General features: G+C 47.4%; 28 non-coding genes across 28 annotated transcripts; 12 read left to right on the top strand and 16 right to left on the bottom strand.

The window, feature by feature from the left end:
* Window positions 1-463: 463 nt before the first annotated feature.
* Window positions 464-534, bottom strand: TRNAG-GCC (transfer RNA glycine (anticodon GCC)). Its single transcript has one exon. It is a non-coding gene; the product is annotated as a tRNA-Gly (tRNA).
* A 207-nt stretch (window positions 535-741) lies between these two features.
* Window positions 742-815, top strand: TRNAN-GUU (transfer RNA asparagine (anticodon GUU)). Its single transcript has one exon. It is a non-coding gene; the product is annotated as a tRNA-Asn (tRNA).
* Window positions 816-1131: 316 nt separating this feature from the next.
* TRNAG-GCC (transfer RNA glycine (anticodon GCC)) lies at window positions 1132-1202 on the bottom strand. The gene has a single exon. It is a non-coding gene; the product is annotated as a tRNA-Gly (tRNA).
* Window positions 1203-2658: 1456 nt separating this feature from the next.
* TRNAW-CCA (transfer RNA tryptophan (anticodon CCA)) lies at window positions 2659-2730 on the top strand. Its single transcript has one exon. It is a non-coding gene; the product is annotated as a tRNA-Trp (tRNA).
* Window positions 2731-2801: 71 nt separating this feature from the next.
* TRNAG-GCC (transfer RNA glycine (anticodon GCC)) lies at window positions 2802-2872 on the bottom strand. The gene has a single exon. It is a non-coding gene; the product is annotated as a tRNA-Gly (tRNA).
* A 207-nt stretch (window positions 2873-3079) lies between these two features.
* On the top strand, window positions 3080-3153 carry TRNAN-GUU (transfer RNA asparagine (anticodon GUU)). Its single transcript has one exon. It is a non-coding gene; the product is annotated as a tRNA-Asn (tRNA).
* A 316-nt stretch (window positions 3154-3469) lies between these two features.
* Window positions 3470-3540, bottom strand: TRNAG-GCC (transfer RNA glycine (anticodon GCC)). Its single transcript has one exon. It is a non-coding gene; the product is annotated as a tRNA-Gly (tRNA).
* Window positions 3541-5139: 1599 nt separating this feature from the next.
* On the bottom strand, window positions 5140-5210 carry TRNAG-GCC (transfer RNA glycine (anticodon GCC)). Its single transcript has one exon. It is a non-coding gene; the product is annotated as a tRNA-Gly (tRNA).
* Window positions 5211-5417: 207 nt separating this feature from the next.
* TRNAN-GUU (transfer RNA asparagine (anticodon GUU)) lies at window positions 5418-5491 on the top strand. The gene has a single exon. It is a non-coding gene; the product is annotated as a tRNA-Asn (tRNA).
* A 316-nt stretch (window positions 5492-5807) lies between these two features.
* TRNAG-GCC (transfer RNA glycine (anticodon GCC)) lies at window positions 5808-5878 on the bottom strand. The gene has a single exon. It is a non-coding gene; the product is annotated as a tRNA-Gly (tRNA).
* Window positions 5879-7505: 1627 nt separating this feature from the next.
* TRNAG-GCC (transfer RNA glycine (anticodon GCC)) lies at window positions 7506-7576 on the bottom strand. The gene has a single exon. It is a non-coding gene; the product is annotated as a tRNA-Gly (tRNA).
* Window positions 7577-7783: 207 nt separating this feature from the next.
* Window positions 7784-7857, top strand: TRNAN-GUU (transfer RNA asparagine (anticodon GUU)). The gene has a single exon. It is a non-coding gene; the product is annotated as a tRNA-Asn (tRNA).
* Window positions 7858-8173: 316 nt separating this feature from the next.
* On the bottom strand, window positions 8174-8244 carry TRNAG-GCC (transfer RNA glycine (anticodon GCC)). The gene has a single exon. It is a non-coding gene; the product is annotated as a tRNA-Gly (tRNA).
* A 1456-nt stretch (window positions 8245-9700) lies between these two features.
* Window positions 9701-9772, top strand: TRNAW-CCA (transfer RNA tryptophan (anticodon CCA)). Its single transcript has one exon. It is a non-coding gene; the product is annotated as a tRNA-Trp (tRNA).
* A 71-nt stretch (window positions 9773-9843) lies between these two features.
* TRNAG-GCC (transfer RNA glycine (anticodon GCC)) lies at window positions 9844-9914 on the bottom strand. Its single transcript has one exon. It is a non-coding gene; the product is annotated as a tRNA-Gly (tRNA).
* Window positions 9915-10121: 207 nt separating this feature from the next.
* Window positions 10122-10195, top strand: TRNAN-GUU (transfer RNA asparagine (anticodon GUU)). Its single transcript has one exon. It is a non-coding gene; the product is annotated as a tRNA-Asn (tRNA).
* A 316-nt stretch (window positions 10196-10511) lies between these two features.
* TRNAG-GCC (transfer RNA glycine (anticodon GCC)) lies at window positions 10512-10582 on the bottom strand. Its single transcript has one exon. It is a non-coding gene; the product is annotated as a tRNA-Gly (tRNA).
* A 1456-nt stretch (window positions 10583-12038) lies between these two features.
* Window positions 12039-12110, top strand: TRNAW-CCA (transfer RNA tryptophan (anticodon CCA)). The gene has a single exon. It is a non-coding gene; the product is annotated as a tRNA-Trp (tRNA).
* Window positions 12111-12181: 71 nt separating this feature from the next.
* On the bottom strand, window positions 12182-12252 carry TRNAG-GCC (transfer RNA glycine (anticodon GCC)). Its single transcript has one exon. It is a non-coding gene; the product is annotated as a tRNA-Gly (tRNA).
* A 207-nt stretch (window positions 12253-12459) lies between these two features.
* TRNAN-GUU (transfer RNA asparagine (anticodon GUU)) lies at window positions 12460-12533 on the top strand. Its single transcript has one exon. It is a non-coding gene; the product is annotated as a tRNA-Asn (tRNA).
* A 316-nt stretch (window positions 12534-12849) lies between these two features.
* Window positions 12850-12920, bottom strand: TRNAG-GCC (transfer RNA glycine (anticodon GCC)). The gene has a single exon. It is a non-coding gene; the product is annotated as a tRNA-Gly (tRNA).
* A 1599-nt stretch (window positions 12921-14519) lies between these two features.
* TRNAG-GCC (transfer RNA glycine (anticodon GCC)) lies at window positions 14520-14590 on the bottom strand. The gene has a single exon. It is a non-coding gene; the product is annotated as a tRNA-Gly (tRNA).
* A 207-nt stretch (window positions 14591-14797) lies between these two features.
* On the top strand, window positions 14798-14871 carry TRNAN-GUU (transfer RNA asparagine (anticodon GUU)). The gene has a single exon. It is a non-coding gene; the product is annotated as a tRNA-Asn (tRNA).
* A 316-nt stretch (window positions 14872-15187) lies between these two features.
* On the bottom strand, window positions 15188-15258 carry TRNAG-GCC (transfer RNA glycine (anticodon GCC)). Its single transcript has one exon. It is a non-coding gene; the product is annotated as a tRNA-Gly (tRNA).
* Window positions 15259-16714: 1456 nt separating this feature from the next.
* TRNAW-CCA (transfer RNA tryptophan (anticodon CCA)) lies at window positions 16715-16786 on the top strand. The gene has a single exon. It is a non-coding gene; the product is annotated as a tRNA-Trp (tRNA).
* A 71-nt stretch (window positions 16787-16857) lies between these two features.
* On the bottom strand, window positions 16858-16928 carry TRNAG-GCC (transfer RNA glycine (anticodon GCC)). Its single transcript has one exon. It is a non-coding gene; the product is annotated as a tRNA-Gly (tRNA).
* A 207-nt stretch (window positions 16929-17135) lies between these two features.
* Window positions 17136-17209, top strand: TRNAN-GUU (transfer RNA asparagine (anticodon GUU)). Its single transcript has one exon. It is a non-coding gene; the product is annotated as a tRNA-Asn (tRNA).
* A 303-nt stretch (window positions 17210-17512) lies between these two features.
* Window positions 17513-17583, bottom strand: TRNAG-GCC (transfer RNA glycine (anticodon GCC)). The gene has a single exon. It is a non-coding gene; the product is annotated as a tRNA-Gly (tRNA).
* Between the last annotated feature and the right edge of the window lie 959 nt (window positions 17584-18542).

Genomic DNA, 18542 nt, shown 5'->3' with positions numbered 1-18542 from the left:
CTCTGTGGTGCAAATGGTTAGCGCGTTCGGTTGTTAACAGAAAGGTTGGTGGTTCAAGCCCACCCAGGGAAGTATCCTTTTTGCCTGCATGAAACACTTTAATGAAACACAGATACGTACCTCTGCTCTCTCCTGCTTAAGACCCTTTATCTGAACATTTCAATCCTCTGCGTTCTCTCTGCACCTGCAGTCAATTTCATGATTAGGATAGAAAACAAAAGGCCTAGCCCTGTAATACAACTGTAGGCATATGAGGAGGGGAAAATAAGTCAAAAGGCCATCAGCATTTGTTGATCTGGCTTGAAGGCTGTAAGTGTAAGGACCTTGTGGCACAACGGTAGCGCGTCTGACTCCAGATCAGAAGGTTGCGTGGTCAAATCACGTCGGGGTCACTGCTTACCATTTTATTCCCCACTGAGTTCATATATTTCCTTTCGAAAACAAAGTCAAAGGAACGCAGCCTTGCATTGGCCGGGAATCGAACCCGGGCCTCCCGCGTGGCAGGCGAGAATTCTACCATTGAACCACCAATGCTTCACATGGGGAGTTCACAGGCATAGCTCTGTCCAAGACAGTGATCAGGTGCACACACTTAAATTGTACACATATGAACAAAGTGTGCGCAGCAGACATGACAACGCCAAAGTTTCACATGATGATGGCTTATATAAGACAAGCTCCAGGCAGGCACATACATATCAAGATATATATTGAGTCTAAGGAAAGATGCTGTAGTCACTCGTCTCTGTGGCGCAATCGGTTAGCGCGTTCGGCTGTTAACCGAAAGGTTGGTGGTTCAAGCCCACCCAGGGACGTATTATTTTGCCTGAATGAAACACTTGAATGGAAAACAGATACATACCTTTGCTCTCTCCTGCTGGACACCCTTTCCCTGAATATTTCAATTCTCTGCGTTCTCTCGGCACCTGCAGTCAATTTCATAATTAGGATAGAAAACAAAAGGTCAAGCTCTGTAATACAACTGTAGGCATATGAGGAGGGGAAAATAAGCGTCTGACTCCAGATCAGAAGGTTGCGTGTTCAAATCACGTCGGGGTCACTGCTTACCATTTTATTCCCCACTGAGGTCATATATTTCCTTTCGAAAACAAAGTCAAAAGAAAGCAGTCTTGCATTGGCCGGGAATCGAACCCGGGCTTCCCGCGTGGCAGGCGAGAATTCTACCACTGAACCACCAATGCTTCACATGGGTTGTTCACAGGCAGAGCTCTGCCCAAGACAGTGATCAGGTGCACACACTTAAATTGTACACATATGAACAAAGTGTGCGCAGCAGACATGATAACGCCAACGTTTCACATGAAGATGGCAAGAATCAGATGCAGGAGACTATAACTATGAATGTCTTTGCATTTGCTGAGGTCACTGGCTTGGGACTAGAGTTGTGTTTATCAGGGCATGATGGCAGGCTGCTCCCGACAAAAGTGGTTCACAGAATGCACCCGCCAGATCACCAGCACTATTGTGTTTCAGATTATCTCACTGAACTCTCCTCCTGGAAAATCCTTCCCACTGGCTTTCCCAGATTCTGTGTCCTCCCCTAAATGCTGGGGTGAAACGGGCAGAGTTCTGCGCCCTGCGTCCCTAACGCGCGCCCAACGCGGCCTACAGCCCTGGTCGGGCTTAGATCACTGGAGCCTTTTGTGACCAAGAACTCCGGAAGCCTAGGGTCAGGCCTGTTGCACAGGCATATTGTGCCTTGCCAATCCGGGATTGTTGTGTTTCAGGGCCTAGCCATCAATACTCCTGGGATTTCTTTCCCTGAGAACCCTCTTGTCCCTGTCCTCCCACAAGCCCCAGCTTTTATGTAAAATAAAGTGTGCACCATGGGCCTTCCCCTATTTGCTCTCTCCCCAATCTCTTTCTCCAAAGCTGAGCTCTGAAGGTAAATGTATCTATCTGAGTGAGGGGCTAGGGAGGGCCTTTCCCAGCAGTCTTACAAGTCAAGAGTTCAGAGAAAGCACCTGCTATGGGAGGGAGACTTTGCTCACAGAGAAGTCAAGTCTAACATAACACATCTGATGGGCAAGGCACACGCCTTACTGGCTGGTAGCACACCTACAGAGGAGCAGGGAGCTATGCTAAGCAGGCAACAGAAAAGTCATGTATGTGTCTCATACACTGGGACCGGTAGTAATACTGGCTCTAAGACCATTAGACAGTAGTCTATTCATCATTACGTCCAACAATAACAAGACACTAAGCAAATGAGAAATGCTGTATGGCATAAAGACGCATTATATAACACAAGCTCCAGGCAGGCACACAATTATCAAGATATATATTGAGTCTCAGGAACTGTGCTACAGTTATTAACCTCTGTGGTGCAAATGGTTAGCGCGTTCGGTTGTTAACAGAAAGGTTGGTGGTTCAAGCCCACCCAGGGAAGTATCCTTTTTGCCTGCATGAAACACTTTAATGAAACACAGATACGTACCTCTGCTCTCTCCTGCTTAAGACCCTTTATCTGAACATTTCAATCCTCTGCGTTCTCTCTGCACCTGCAGTCAATTTCATAATTAGGATAGAAAACAAAAGGCCTAGCCCTGTAATACAACTGTAGGCATATGAGGAGGGGAAAATAAGTCAAAAGGCCATCAGCATTTGTTGATCTGGCTTGAAGGCTGTAAGTGTAAGGACCTTGTGGCGCAACGGTAGCGCGTCTGACTCCAGATCAGAAGGTTGCGTGGTCAAATCACGTCGGGGTCACTGCTTACCATTTTATTCCCCACTGAGTTCATATATTTCCTTTCGAAAACAAAGTCAAAGGAACGCAGCCTTGCATTGGCCGGGAATCGAACCCGGGCCTCCCGCGTGGCAGGCGAGAATTCTACCATTGAACCACCAATGCTTCACATGGGGAGTTCACAGGCATAGCTCTGTCCAAGACAGTGATCAGGTGCACACACTTAAATTGTACACATATGAACAAAGTGTGCGCAGCAGACATGACAACGCCAAAGTTTCACATGATGATGGCTTATATAAGACAAGCTCCAGGCAGGCACATACATATCAAGATATATATTGAGTCTAAGGAAAGATGCTGTAGTCACTCGTCTCTGTGGCGCAATCGGTTAGCGCATTCGGCTGTTAACCGAAAGGTTGGTGGTTCAAGCCCACCCAGGGACGTATTATTTTGCCTGAATGAAACACTTGAATGGAAAACAGATACATACCTTTGCTCTCTCCTGCTGGACACCCTTTCCCTGAATATTTCAATTCTCTGCGTTCTCTCGGCACCTGCAGTCAATTTCATAATTAGGATAGAAAACAAAAGGTCAAGCTCTGTAATACAACTGTAGGCATATGAGGAGGGGAAAATAAGCGTCTGACTCCAGATCAGAAGGTTGCGTGTTCAAATCACGTCGGGGTCACTGCTTACCATTTTATTCCCCACTGAGGTCATATATTTCCTTTCGAAAACAAAGTCAAAAGAAAGCAGTCTTGCATTGGCCGGGAATCGAACCCGGGCCTCCCGCGTGGCAGGCGAGAATTCTACCACTGAACCACCAATGCTTCACATGGGTTGTTCACAGGCAGAGCTCTGCCCAAGACAGTGATCAGGTGCACACACTTAAATTGTACACATATGAACAAAGTGTGCGCAGCAGACATGATAACGCCAACGTTTCACATGAAGATGGCAAGAATCAGATGCAGGAGACTATAACTATGAATGTCTTTGCATTTGCTGAGGTCACTGGCTTGGGACTAGAGTTGTGTTTATCAGGGCATGATGGCAGGCTGCTCCCGACAAAAGTGGTTCACAGAATGCACCCGCCAGATCACCAGCACTATTGTGTTTCAGATTATCTCACTGAACTCTCCTCCTGGAAAATCCTTCCCACTGGCTTTCCCAGATTCTGTGTCCTCCCCTAAATGCTGGGGTGAAACGGGCAGAGTTCTGCGCCCTGCGTCCCTAACGCGCTCCCAACGCGGCCTACAGCCCTGGTCGGGCTTAGATCACTGGAGCCTTTTGTGACCAAGAACTCCGGAAGCCTAGGGTCAGGCCTGTTGCACAGGCATATTGTGCCTTGCCAATCCGGGATTGTTGTGTTTCAGGGCCTAGCCATCAATACTCCTGGGATTTCTTTCCCTGAGAACCCTCTTGTCCCTGTCCTCCCACAAGCCCCAGCTTTTATGTAAAATAAAGTGTGCACCATGGGCCTTCCCCTATTTGCTCTCTCCCCAATCTCTTTCTCCAAAGCTGAGCTCTGAAGGTAAATGTATCTATCTGAGTGAGGGGCTAGGGAGGGCCTTTCCCAGCAGTCTTACAAGTCAAGAGTTCAGAGAAAGCACCTGCTATGGGAGGGAGACTTTGCTCACAGAGAAGTCAAGTCTAACATAACACATCTGATGGGCAAGGCACACGCCTTACTGGCTGGTAGCACACCTACAGAGGAGCAGGGAGCTATGCTAAGCAGGCAACAGAAAAGTCATGTATGTGTCTCATACACTGGGACCGGTAGTAATACTGGCTCTAAGACCATTAGACAGTAGTCTATTCATCATTACGTCCAACAATAACAAGACACTAAGCAAATGAGAAATGCTGTATGGCATAAAGACGCATTATATAACACAAGCTCCAGGCAGGCACACAATTATCAAGATATATATTGAGTCTCAGGAACTGTGCTACAGTTATTAACCTCTGTGGTGCAAATGGTTAGCGCGTTCGGTTGTTAACAGAAAGGTTGGTGGTTCAAGCCCACCCAGGGAAGTATCCTTTTTGCCTGCATGAAACACTTTAATGAAACACAGATACGTACCTCTGCTCTCTCCTGCTTAAGACCCTTTATCTGAACATTTCAATCCTCTGCGTTCTCTCTGCACCTGCAGTCAATTTCATAATTAGGATAGAAAACAAAAGGCCTAGCCCTGTAATACAACTGTAGGCATATGAGGAGGGGAAAATAAGTCAAAAGGCCATCAGCATTTGTTGATCTGGCTTGAAGGCTGTAAGTGTAAGGACCTTGTGGCGCAACGGTAGACCGTCTGACTCCAGATCAGAAGGTTGCGTGGTCAAATCACGTCGGGGTCACTGCTTACCATTTTATTCCCCACTGAGTTCATATATTTCCTTTCGAAAACAAAGTCAAAGGAACGCAGCCTTGCATTGGCCGGGAATCGAACCCGGGCCTCCCGCGTGGCAGGCGAGAATTCTACCACTGAACCACCAATGCTTCACATGGGGAGTTCACAGGCATAGCTCTGTCCAAGACAGTGATCAGGTGCACACACTTAAATTGTACACATATGAACAAAGTGTGCGCAGCAGACATGACAACGCCAAAGTTTCACATGATGATGGCTTATATAAGACAAGCTCCAGGCAGGCACATACATATCAAGATATATATTGAGTCTAAGGAAAGATGCTGTAGTCACTCGTCTCTGTGGCGCAATCGGTTAGCGCGTTCGGCTGTTAACCGAAAGGTTGGTGGTTCAAGCCCACCCAGGGATGTATTATTTTGCCTGAATGAAACACTTGAATGGAAAACAGATACATACCTTTGCTCTCTCCTGCTGGACACCCTTTCCCTGAATATTTCAATTCTCTGCGTTCTCTCGGCACCTGCAGTCAATTTCATAATTAGGATAGAAAACAAAAGGTCAAGCTCTGTAATACAACTGTAGGCATGTGAGGAGGGGAAAATAAGCGTCTGACTCCAGATCAGAAGGTTGCGTGTTCAAATCACGTCGGGGTCACTGCTTACCATTTTATTCCCCACTGAGGTCATATATTTCCTTTCGAAAACAAAGTCAAAAGAAAGCAGTCTTGCATTGGCCGGGAATCGAACCCGGGCCTCCCGCGTGGCAGGCGAGAATTCTACCACTGAACCACCAATGCTTCACATGGGTTGTTCACAGGCAGAGCTCTGCCCAAGACAGTGATCAGGTGCACACACTTAAATTGTACACATATGAACAAAGTGTGCGCAGCAGACATGATAACGCCAACGTTTCACATGAAGATGGCAAGAATCAGATGCAGGAGACTATAACTATGAATGTCTTTGCATTTGCTGAGGTCACTGGCTTGGGACTAGAGTTGTGTTTATCAGGGCATGATGGCAGGCTGCTCCTGACAAAAGTGGTTCACAGAATGCACCCGCCAGATCACCAGCACTATTGTGTTTCAGATTATCTCACTGAACTCTCCTCCTGGAAAATCCTTCCCACTGGCTTTCCCAGATTCTGTGTCCTCCCCTAAATGCTGGGGTGAAACGGGCAGAGTTCTGCACCCTGCGTCCCTTTACGCGTCCCTAACGCGCTCCCAACGCGGCCTACAGCCCTGGTCGGGCACAGCCCTGGTCGGGCTTAGATCACTGGAGCCTTTTGTGACCAAGAACTCCGGAAGCCTAGGGTCAGGCCTGTTGCACAGGCATATTGTGCCTTGCCAATCCGGGATTGTTGTGTTTCAGGGCCTAGCCATCAATACTCCTGGGATTTCTTTCCCTGAGAACCCTCTTGTCCCTGTCCTCCCACAAGCCCCAGCTTTTATGTAAAATAAAGTGTGCACCATGGGCCTTCCCCTATTTGCTCTCTCCCCAATCTCTTTCTCCAAAGCTGAGCTCTGAAGGTAAATGTATCTATCTGAGTGAGGGGCTAGGGAGGGCCTTTCCCAGCAGTCTTACAAGTCAAGAGTTCAGAGAAAGCACCTGCTATGGGAGGGAGACTTTGCTCACAGAGAAGTCAAGTCTAACATAACACATCTGATGGGCAAGGCACAGGCCTTACTGGCTGGTAGCACACCTACAGAGGAGCAGGGAGCTATGCTAAGCAGGCAACAGAAAAGTCATGTATGTGTCTCATACACTGGGACCGGTAGTAATACTGGCTCTAAGACCATTAGACAGTAGTCTATTCATCATTACGTCCAACAATAACAAGACACTAAGCAAATGAGAAATGCTGTATGGCATAAAGATGCATTATATAACACAAGCTCCAGGCAGGCACACAATTATCAAGATATATATTGAGTCTCAGGAACTGTGCTACAGTTATTAACCTCTGTGGTGCAAATGGTTAGCGCGTTCGGTTGTTAACAGAAAGGTTGGTGGTTCAAGCCCACCCAGGGAAGTATCCTTTTTGCCTGCATGAAACACTTTAATGAAACACAGATACGTACCTCTGCTCTCTCCTGCTTAAGACCCTTTATCTGAACATTTCAATCCTCTGCGTTCTCTCTGCACCTGCAGTCAATTTCATAATTAGGATAGAAAACAAAAGGCCTAGCCCTGTAATACAACTGTAGGCATATGAGGAGGGGAAAATAAGTCAAAAGGCCATCAGCATTTGTTGATCTGGCTTGAAGGCTGTAAGTGTAAGGACCTTGTGGCACAACGGTAGCGCGTCTGACTCCAGATCAGAAGGTTGCGTGGTCAAATCACGTCGGGGTCACTGCTTACCATTTTATTCCCCACTGAGTTCATATATTTCCTTTCGAAAACAAAGTCAAAGGAACGCAGCCTTGCATTGGCCGGGAATCGAACCCGGGCCTCCCGCGTGGCAGGCGAGAATTCTACCATTGAACCACCAATGCTTCACATGGGGAGTTCACAGGCATAGCTCTGTCCAAGACAGTGATCAGGTGCACACACTTAAATTGTACACATATGAACAAAGTGTGCGCAGCAGACATGACAACGCCAAAGTTTCACATGATGATGGCTTATATAAGACAAGCTCCAGGCAGGCACATACATATCAAGATATATATTGAGTCTAAGGAAAGATGCTGTAGTCACTCGTCTCTGTGGCGCAATCGGTTAGCGCGTTCGGCTGTTAACCGAAAGGTTGGTGGTTCAAGCCCACCCAGGGACGTATTATTTTGCCTGAATGAAACACTTGAATGGAAAACAGATACATACCTTTGCTCTCTCCTGCTGGACACCCTTTCCCTGAATATTTCAATTCTCTGCGTTCTCTCGGCACCTGCAGTCAATTTCATAATTAGGATAGAAAACAAAAGGTCAAGCTCTGTAATACAACTGTAGGCATATGAGGAGGGGAAAATAAGCGTCTGACTCCAGATCAGAAGGTTGCGTGTTCAAATCACGTCGGGGTCACTGCTTACCATTTTATTCCCCACTGAGGTCATATATTTCCTTTCGAAAACAAAGTCAAAAGAAAGCAGTTTTGCATTGGCCGGGAATCGAACCCGGGCCTCCCGCGTGGCAGGCGAGAATTCTACCACTGAACCACCAATGCTTCACATGGGTTGTTCACAGGCAGAGCTCTGCCCAAGACAGTGATCAGGTGCACACACTTAAATTGTACACATATGAACAAAGTGTGCGCAGCAGACATGATAACGCCAACGTTTCACATGAAGATGGCAAGAATCAGATGCAGGAGACTATAACTATGAATGTCTTTGCATTTGCTGAGGTCACTGGCTTGGGACTAGAGTTGTGTTTATCAGGGCATGATGGCAGGCTGCTCCCGACAAAAGTGGTTCACAGAATGCACCCGCCAGATCACCAGCACTATTGTGTTTCAGATTATCTCACTGAACTCTCCTCCTGGAAAATCCTTCCCACTGGCTTTCCCAGATTCTGTGTCCTCCCCTAAATGCTGGGGTGAAACGGGCAGAGTTCTGCGCCCTGCGTCCCTAACGCGCGCCCAACGCGGCCTACAGCCCTGGTCGGGCTTAGATCACTGGAGCCTTTTGTGACCAAGAACTCCGGAAGCCTAGGGTCAGGCCTGTTGCACAGGCATATTGTGCCTTGCCAATCCGGGATTGTTGTGTTTCAGGGCCTAGCCATCAATACTCCTGGGATTTCTTTCCCTGAGAACCCTCTTGTCCCTGTCCTCCCACAAGCCCCAGCTTTTATGTAAAATAAAGTGTGCACCATGGGCCTTCCCCTATTTGCTCTCTCCCCAATCTCTTTCTCCAAAGCTGAGCTCTGAAGGTAAATGTATCTATCTGAGTGAGGGGCTAGGGAGGGCCTTTCCCAGCAGTCTTACAAGTCAAGAGTTCAGAGAAAGCACCTGCTATGGGAGGGAGACTTTGCTCACAGAGAAGTCAAGTCTAACATAACACATCTGATGGGCAAGGCACACGCCTTACTGGCTGGTAGCACACCTACAGAGGAGCAGGGAGCTATGCTAAGCAGGCAACAGAAAAGTCATGTATGTGTCTCATACACTGGGACCGGTAGTAATACTGGCTCTAAGACCATTAGACAGTAGTCTATTCATCATTACGTCCAACAATAACAAGACACTAAGCAAATGAGAAATGCTGTATGGCATAAAGACGCATTATATAACACAAGCTCCAGGCAGGCACACAATTATCAAGATATATATTGAGTCTCAGGAACTGTGCTACAGTTATTAACCTCTGTGGTGCAAATGGTTAGCGCGTTCGGTTGTTAACAGAAAGGTTGGTGGTTCAAGCCCACCCAGGGAAGTATCCTTTTTGCCTGCATGAAACACTTTAATGAAACACAGATACGTACCTCTGCTCTCTCCTGCTTAAGACCCTTTATCTGAACATTTCAATCCTCTGCGTTCTCTCTGCACCTGCAGTCAATTTCATAATTAGGATAGAAAACAAAAGGCCTAGCCCTGTAATACAACTGTAGGCATATGAGGAGGGGAAAATAAGTCAAAAGGCCATCAGCATTTGTTGATCTGGCTTGAAGGCTGTAAGTGTAAGGACCTTGTGGCGCAACGGTAGCGCGTCTGACTCCAGATCAGAAGGTTGCGTGGTCAAATCACGTCGGGGTCACTGCTTACCATTTTATTCCCCACTGAGTTCATATATTTCCTTTCGAAAACAAAGTCAAAGGAACGCAGCCTTGCATTGGCCGGGAATCGAACCCGGGCCTCCCGCGTGGCAGGCGAGAATTCTACCATTGAACCACCAATGCTTCACATGGGGAGTTCACAGGCATAGCTCTGTCCAAGACAGTGATCAGGTGCACACACTTAAATTGTACACATATGAACAAAGTGTGCGCAGCAGACATGACAACGCCAAAGTTTCACATGATGATGGCTTATATAAGACAAGCTCCAGGCAGGCACATACATATCAAGATATATATTGAGTCTAAGGAAAGATGCTGTAGTCACTCCTCTCTGTGGCGCAATCGGTTAGCGCGTTCGGCTGTTAACCGAAAGGTTGGTGGTTCAAGCCCACCCAGGGACGTATTATTTTGCCTGAATGAAACACTTGAATGGAAAACAGATACATACCTTTGCTCTCTCCTGCTGGACACCCTTTCCCTGAATATTTCAATTCTCTGCGTTCTCTCGGCACCTGCAGTCAATTTCATAATTAGGATAGAAAACAAAAGGTCAAGCTCTGTAATACAACTGTAGGCATATGAGGAGGGGAAAATAAGCGTCTGACTCCAGATCAGAAGGTTGCGTGTTCAAATCACGTCGGGGTCACTGCTTACCATTTTATTCCCCACTGAGGTCATATATTTCCTTTCGAAAACAAAGTCAAAAGAAAGCAGTCTTGCATTGGCCGGGAATCGAACCCGGGCCTCCCGCGTGGCAGGCGAGAATTCTACCACTGAACCACCAATGCTTCACATGGGTTGTTCACAGGCAGAGCTCTGCCCAAGACAGTGATCAGGTGCACACACTTAAATTGTACACATATGAACAAAGTGTGCGCAGCAGACATGATAACGCCAACGTTTCACATGAAGATGGCAAGAATCAGATGCAGGAGACTATAACTATGAATGTCTTTGCATTTGCTGAGGTCACTGGCTTGGGACTAGAGTTGTGTTTATCAGGGCATGATGGCAGGCTGCTCCCGACAAAAGTGGTTCACAGAATGCACCCGCCAGATCACCAGCACTATTGTGTTTCAGATTATCTCACTGAACTCTCCTCCTGGAAAATCCTTCCCACTGGCTTTCCCAGATTCTGTGTCCTCCCCTAAATGCTGGGGTGAAACGGGCAGAGTTCTGCGCCCTGCGTCCCTAACGCGCTCCCAACGCGGCCTACAGCCCTGGTCGGGCTTAGATCACTGGAGCCTTTTGTGACCAAGAACTCCGGAAGCCTAGGGTCAGGCCTGTTGCACAGGCATATTGTGCCTTGCCAATCCGGGATTGTTGTGTTTCAGGGCCTAGCCATCAATACTCCTGGGATTTCTTTCCCTGAGAACCCTCTTGTCCCTGTCCTCCCACAAGCCCCAGCTTTTATGTAAAATAAAGTGTGCACCATGGGCCTTCCCCTATTTGCTCTCTCCCCAATCTCTTTCTCCAAAGCTGAGCTCTGAAGGTAAATGTATCTATCTGAGTGAGGGGCTAGGGAGGGCCTTTCCCAGCAGTCTTACAAGTCAAGAGTTCAGAGAAAGCACCTGCTATGGGAGGGAGACTTTGCTCACAGAGAAGTCAAGTCTAACATAACACATCTGATGGGCAAGGCACACGCCTTACTGGCTGGTAGCACACCTACAGAGGAGCAGGGAGCTATGCTAAGCAGGCAACAGAAAAGTCATGTATGTGTCTCATACACTGGGACCGGTAGTAATACTGGCTCTAAGACCATTAGACAGTAGTCTATTCATCATTACGTCCAACAATAACAAGACACTAAGCAAATGAGAAATGCTGTATGGCATAAAGACGCATTATATAACACAAGCTCCAGGCAGGCACACAATTATCAAGATATATATTGAGTCTCAGGAACTGTGCTACAGTTATTAACCTCTGTGGTGCAAATGGTTAGCGCGTTCGGTTGTTAACAGAAAGGTTGGTGGTTCAAGCCCACCCAGGGAAGTATCCTTTTTGCCTGCATGAAACACTTTAATGAAACACAGATACGTACCTCTGCTCTCTCCTGCTTAAGACCCTTTATCTGAACATTTCAATCCTCTGCGTTCTCTCTGCACCTGCAGTCAATTTCATAATTAGGATAGAAAACAAAAGGCCTAGCCCTGTAATACAACTGTAGGCATATGAGGAGGGGAAAATAAGTCAAAAGGCCATCAGCATTTGTTGATCTGGCTTGAAGGCTGTAAGTGTAAGGACCTTGTGGCGCAACGGTAGCGCGTCTGACTCCAGATCAGAAGGTTGCGTGGTCAAATCACGTCGGGGTCACTGCTTACCATTTTATTCCCCACTGAGTTCATATATTTCCTTTCGAAAACAAAGTCAAAGGAACGCAGCCTTGCATTGGCCGGGAATCGAACCCGGGCCTCCCGCGTGGCAGGCGAGAATTCTACCACTGAACCACCAATGCTTCACATGGGGAGTTCACAGGCATAGCTCTGTCCAAGACAGTGATCAGGTGCACACACTTAAATTGTACACATATGAACAAAGTGTGCGCAGCAGACATGACAACGCCAAAGTTTCACATGATGATGGCTTATATAAGACAAGCTCCAGGCAGGCACATACATATCAAGATATATATTGAGTCTAAGGAAAGATGCTGTAGTCACTCGTCTCTGTGGCGCAATCGGTTAGCGCGTTCGGCTGTTAACCGAAAGGTTGGTGGTTCAAGCCCACCCAGGGATGTATTATTTTGCCTGAATGAAACACTTGAATGGAAAACAGATACATACCTTTGCTCTCTCCTGCTGGACACCCTTTCCCTGAATATTTCAATTCTCTGCGTTCTCTCGGCACCTGCAGTCAATTTCATAATTAGGATAGAAAACAAAAGGTCAAGCTCTGTAATACAACTGTAGGCATATGAGGAGGGGAAAATAAGCGTCTGACTCCAGATCAGAAGGTTGCGTGTTCAAATCACGTCGGGGTCACTGCTTACCATTTTATTCCCCACTGAGGTCATATATTTCCTTTCGAAAACAAAGTCAAAAGAAAGCAGTCTTGCATTGGCCGGGAATCGAACCCGGGCCTCCCGCGTGGCAGGCGAGAATTCTACCACTGAACCACCAATGCTTCACATGGGTTGTTCACAGGCAGAGCTCTGCCCAAGACAGTGATCAGGTGCACACACTTAAATTGTACACATATGAACAAAGTGTGCGCAGCAGACATGATAACGCCAACGTTTCACATGAAGATGGCAAGAATCAGATGCAGGAGACTATAACTATGAATGTCTTTGCATTTGCTGAGGTCACTGGCTTGGGACTAGAGTTGTGTTTATCAGGGCATGATGGCAGGCTGCTCCCGACAAAAGTGGTTCACAGAATGCACCCGCCAGATCACCAGCACTATTGTGTTTCAGATTATCTCACTGAACTCTCCTCCTGGAAAATCCTTCCCACTGGCTTTCCCAGATTCTGTGTCCTCCCCTAAATGCTGGGGTGAAACGGGCAGAGTTCTGCGCCCTGCGTCCCTAACGCGCTCCCAACGCGGCCTACAGCCCTGGTCGGGCTTAGATCACTGGAGCCTTTTGTGACCAAGAACTCCGGAAGCCTAGGGTCAGGCCTGTTGCACAGGCATATTGTGCCTTGCCAATCCGGGATTGTTGTGTTTCAGGGCCTAGCCATCAATACTCCTGGGATTTCTTTCCCTGAGAACCCTCTTGTCCCTGTCCTCCCACAAGCCCCAGCTTTTATGTAAAATAAAGTGTGCACCATGGGCCTTCCCCTATTTGCTCTCTCCCCAATCTCTTTCTCCAAAGCTGAGCTCTGAAGGTAAATGTATCTATCTGAGTGAGGGGCTAGGGAGGGCCTTTCCCAGCAGTCTTACAAGTCAAGAGTTCAGAGAAAGCACCTGCTATGGGAGGGAGACTTTGCTCACAGAGAAGTCAAGTCTAACATAACACATCTGATGGGCAAGGCACAGGCCTTACTGGCTGGTAGCACACCTACAGAGGAGCAGGGAGCTATGCTAAGCAGGCAACAGAAAAGTCATGTATGTGTCTCATACACTGGGACCGGTAGTAATACTGGCTCTAAGACCATTAGACAGTAGTCTATTCATCATTACGTCCAACAATAACAAGACACTAAGCAAATGAGAAATGCTGTATGGCATAAAGATGCATTATATAACACAAGCTCCAGGCAGGCACACAATTATCAAGATATATATTGAGTCTCAGGAACTGTGCTACAGTTATTAACCTCTGTGGTGCAAATGGTTAGCGCGTTCGGTTGTTAACAGAAAGGTTGGTGGTTCAAGCCCACCCAGGGAAGTATCCTTTTTGCCTGCATGAAACACTTTAATGAAACACAGATACGTACCTCTGCTCTCTCCTGCTTAAGACCCTTTATCTGAACATTTCAATCCTCTGCGTTCTCTCTGCACCTGCAGTCAATTTCATAATTAGGATAGAAAACAAAAGGCCTAGCCCTGTAATACAACTGTAGGCATATGAGGAGGGGAAAATAAGTCAAAAGGCCATCAGCATTTGTTGATCTGGCTTGAAGGCTGTAAGTGTAAGGACCTTGTGGCACAACGGTAGCGCGTCTGACTCCAGATCAGAAGGTTGCGTGGTCAAATCACGTCGGGGTCACTGCTTACCATTTTATTCCCCACTGAGTTCATATATTTCCTTTCGAAAACAAAGTCAAAGGAACGCAGCCTTGCATTGGCCGGGAATCGAACCCGGGCCTCCCGCGTGGCAGGCGAGAATTCTACCATTGAACCACCAATGCTTCACATGGGGAGTTCACAGGCATAGCTCTGTCCAAGACAGTGATCAGGTGCACACACTTAAATTGTACACATATGAACAAAGTGTGCGCAGCAGACATGACAACGCCAAAGTTTCACATGATGATGGCTTATATAAGACAAGCTCCAGGCAGGCACATACATATCAAGATATATATTGAGTCTAAGGAAAGATGCTGTAGTCACTCGTCTCTGTGGCGCAATCGGTTAGCGCGTTCGGCTGTTAACCGAAAGGTTGGTGGTTCAAGCCCACCCAGGAACGTATTATTTTGCCTGAATGAAACACTTGAATGGAAAACAGATACATACCTTTGCTCTCTCCTGCTGGACACCCTTTCCCTGAATATTTCAATTCTCTGCGTTCTCTCGGCACCTGCAGTCAATTTCATAATTAGGATAGAAAACAAAAGGTCAAGCTCTGTAATACAACTGTAGGCATATGAGGAGGGGAAAATAAGCGTCTGACTCCAGATCAGAAGGTTGCGTGTTCAAATCACGTCGGGGTCACTGCTTACCATTTTATTCCCCACTGAGGTCATATATTTCCTTTCGAAAACAAAGTCAAAAGAAAGCAGTCTTGCATTGGCCGGGAATCGAACCCGGGCCTCCCGCGTGGCAGGCGAGAATTCTACCACTGAACCACCAATGCTTCACATGGGTTGTTCACAGGCAGAGCTCTGCCCAAGACAGTGATCAGGTGCACACACTTAAATTGTACACATATGAACAAAGTGTGCGCAGCAGACATGATAACGCCAACGTTTCACATGAAGATGGCAAGAATCAGATGCAGGAGACTATAACTATGAATGTCTTTGCATTTGCTGAGGTCACTGGCTTGGGACTAGAGTTGTGTTTATCAGGGCATGATGGCAGGCTGCTCCCGACAAAAGTGGTTCACAGAATGCACCCGCCAGATCACCAGCACTATTGTGTTTCAGATTATCTCACTGAACTCTCCTCCTGGAAAATCCTTCCCACTGGCTTTCCCAGATTCTGTGTCCTCCCCTAAATGCTGGGGTGAAACGGGCAGAGTTCTGCGCCCTGCGTCCCTAACGCGCGCCCAACGCGGCCTACAGCCCTGGTCGGGCTTAGATCACTGGAGCCTTTTGTGACCAAGAACTCCGGAAGCCTAGGGTCAGGCCTGTTGCACAGGCATATTGTGCCTTGCCAATCCGGGATTGTTGTGTTTCAGGGCCTAGCCATCAATACTCCTGGGATTTCTTTCCCTGAGAACCCTCTTGTCCCTGTCCTCCCACAAGCCCCAGCTTTTATGTAAAATAAAGTGTGCACCATGGGCCTTCCCCTATTTGCTCTCTCCCCAATCTCTTTCTCCAAAGCTGAGCTCTGAAGGTAAATGTATCTATCTGAGTGAGGGGCTAGGGAGGGCCTTTCCCAGCAGTCTTACAAGTCAAGAGTTCAGAGAAAGCACCTGCTATGGGAGGGAGACTTTGCTCACAGAGAAGTCAAGTCTAACATAACACATCTGATGGGCAAGGCACACGCCTTACTGGCTGGTAGCACACCTACAGAGGAGCAGGGAGCTATGCTAAGCAGGCAACAGAAAAGTCATGTATGTGTCTCATACACTGGGACCGGTAGTAATACTGGCTCTAAGACCATTAGACAGTAGTCTATTCATCATTACGTCCAACAATAACAAGACACTAAGCAAATGAGAAATGCTGTATGGCATAAAGACGCATTATATAACACAAGCTCCAGGCAGGCACACAATTATCAAGATATATATTGAGTCTCAGGAACTGTGCTACAGTTATTAACCTCTGTGGTGCAAATGGTTAGCGCGTTCGGTTGTTAACAGAAAGGTTGGTGGTTCAAGCCCACCCAGGGAAGTATCCTTTTTGCCTGCATGAAACACTTTAATGAAACACAGATACGTACCTCTGCTCTCTCCTGCTTAAGACCCTTTATCTGAACATTTCAATCCTCTGCGTTCTCTCTGCACCTGCAGTCAATTTCATAATTAGGATAGAAAACAAAAGGCCTAGCCCTGTAATACAACTGTAGGCATATGAGGAGGGGAAAATAAGTCAAAAGGCCATCAGCATTTGTTGATCTGGCTTGAAGGCTGTAAGTGTAAGGACCTTGTGGCGCAACGGTAGCGCGTCTGACTCCAGATCAGAAGGTTGCGTGGTCAAATCACGTCGGGGTCACTGCTTACCATTTTATTCCCCACTGAGTTCATATATTTCCTTTCGAAAACAAAGTCAAAGGAACGCAGCCTTGCATTGGCCGGGAATCGAACCCGGGCCTCCCGCGTGGCAGGCGAGAATTCTACCATTGAACCACCAATGCTTCACATGGGGAGTTCACAGGCATAGCTCTGTCCAAGACAGTGATCAGGTGCACACACTTAAATTGTACACATATGAACAAAGTGTGCGCAGCAGACATGACAACGCCAAAGTTTCACATGATGATGGCTTATATAAGACAAGCTCCAGGCAGGCACATACATATCAAGATATATATTGAGTCTAAGGAAAGATGCTGTAGTCACTCGTCTCTGTGGCGCAATCGGTTAGCGCGTTCGGCTGTTAACCGAAAGGTTGGTGGTTCAAGCCCACCCAGGGACGTATTATTTTGCCTGAATGGAAAACAGATACATACCTTTGCTCTCTCCTGCTGGACACCCTTTCCCTGAATATTTCAATTCTCTGCGTTCTCTCGGCACCTGCAGTCAATTTCATAATTAGGATAGAAAACAAAAGGTCAAGCTCTGTAATACAACTGTAGGCATATGAGGAGGGGAAAATAAGCGTCTGACTCCAGATCAGAAGGTTGCGTGTTCAAATCACGTCGGGGTCACTGCTTACCATTTTATTCCCCACTGAGGTCATATATTTCCTTTCGAAAACAAAGTCAAAAGAAAGCAGTCTTGCATTGGCCGGGAATCGAACCCGGGCCTCCCGCGTGGCAGGCGAGAATTCTACCACTGAACCACCAATGCTTCACATGGGTTGTTCACAGGCAGAGCTCTGCCCAAGACAGTGATCAGGTGCACACACTTAAATTGTACACATATGAACAAAGTGTGCGCAGCAGACATGATAACGCCAACGTTTCACATGAAGATGGCAAGAATCAGATGCAGGAGACTATAACTATGAATGTCTTTGCATTTGCTGAGGTCACTGGCTTGGGACTAGAGTTGTGTTTATCAGGGCATGATGGCAGGCTGCTCCCGACAAAAGTGGTTCACAGAATGCACCCGCCAGATCACCAGCACTATTGTGTTTCAGATTATCTCACTGAACTCTCCTCCTGGAAAATCCTTCCCACTGGCTTTCCCAGATTCTGTGTCCTCCCCTAAATGCTGGGGTGAAACGGGCAGAGTTCTGCGCCCTGCGTCCCTAACGCGCTCCCAACGCGGCCTACAGCCCTGGTCGGGCTTAGATCACTGGAGCCTTTTGTGACCAAGAACTCCGGAAGCCTAGGGTCAGGCCTGTTGCACAGGCATATTGTGCCTTGCCAATCCGGGATTGTTGTGTTTCAGGGCCTAGCCATCAATACTCCTGGGATTTCTTTCCCTGAGAACCCTCTTGTCCCTGTCCTCCCACAAGCCCCAGCTTTTATGTAAAATAAAGTGTGCACCATGGGCCTTCCCCTATTTGCTCTCTCCCCAATCTCTTTCTCCAAAGCTGAGCTCTGAAGGTAAATGTATCTATCTGAGTGAGGGGCTAGGGAGGGCCTTTCCCAGCAGTCTTACAAGTCAAGAGTTCAGAGAAAGCACCTGCTATGGGAGGGAGACTTTGCTCACAGAGAAGTCAAGTCTAACATAACACATCTGATGGGCAAGGCACACGCCTTACTGGCTGGTAGCACACCTACAGAGGAGCAGGGAGCTATGCTAAGCAGGCAACAGAAAAGTCATGTATGTGTCTCATACACTGGGACCGGTAGTAATAC

Source organism: Lissotriton helveticus, chromosome 1_2 (assembly GCF_964261635.1).
Source record: "Lissotriton helveticus chromosome 1_2, aLisHel1.1, whole genome shotgun sequence".
Lineage (NCBI taxonomy): Eukaryota > Metazoa > Chordata > Amphibia > Caudata > Salamandridae > Lissotriton > Lissotriton helveticus.
The sequence above is the reverse complement of the archived record's forward strand: the minus strand, read 5'-3'. Positions and strand labels throughout refer to the sequence as shown.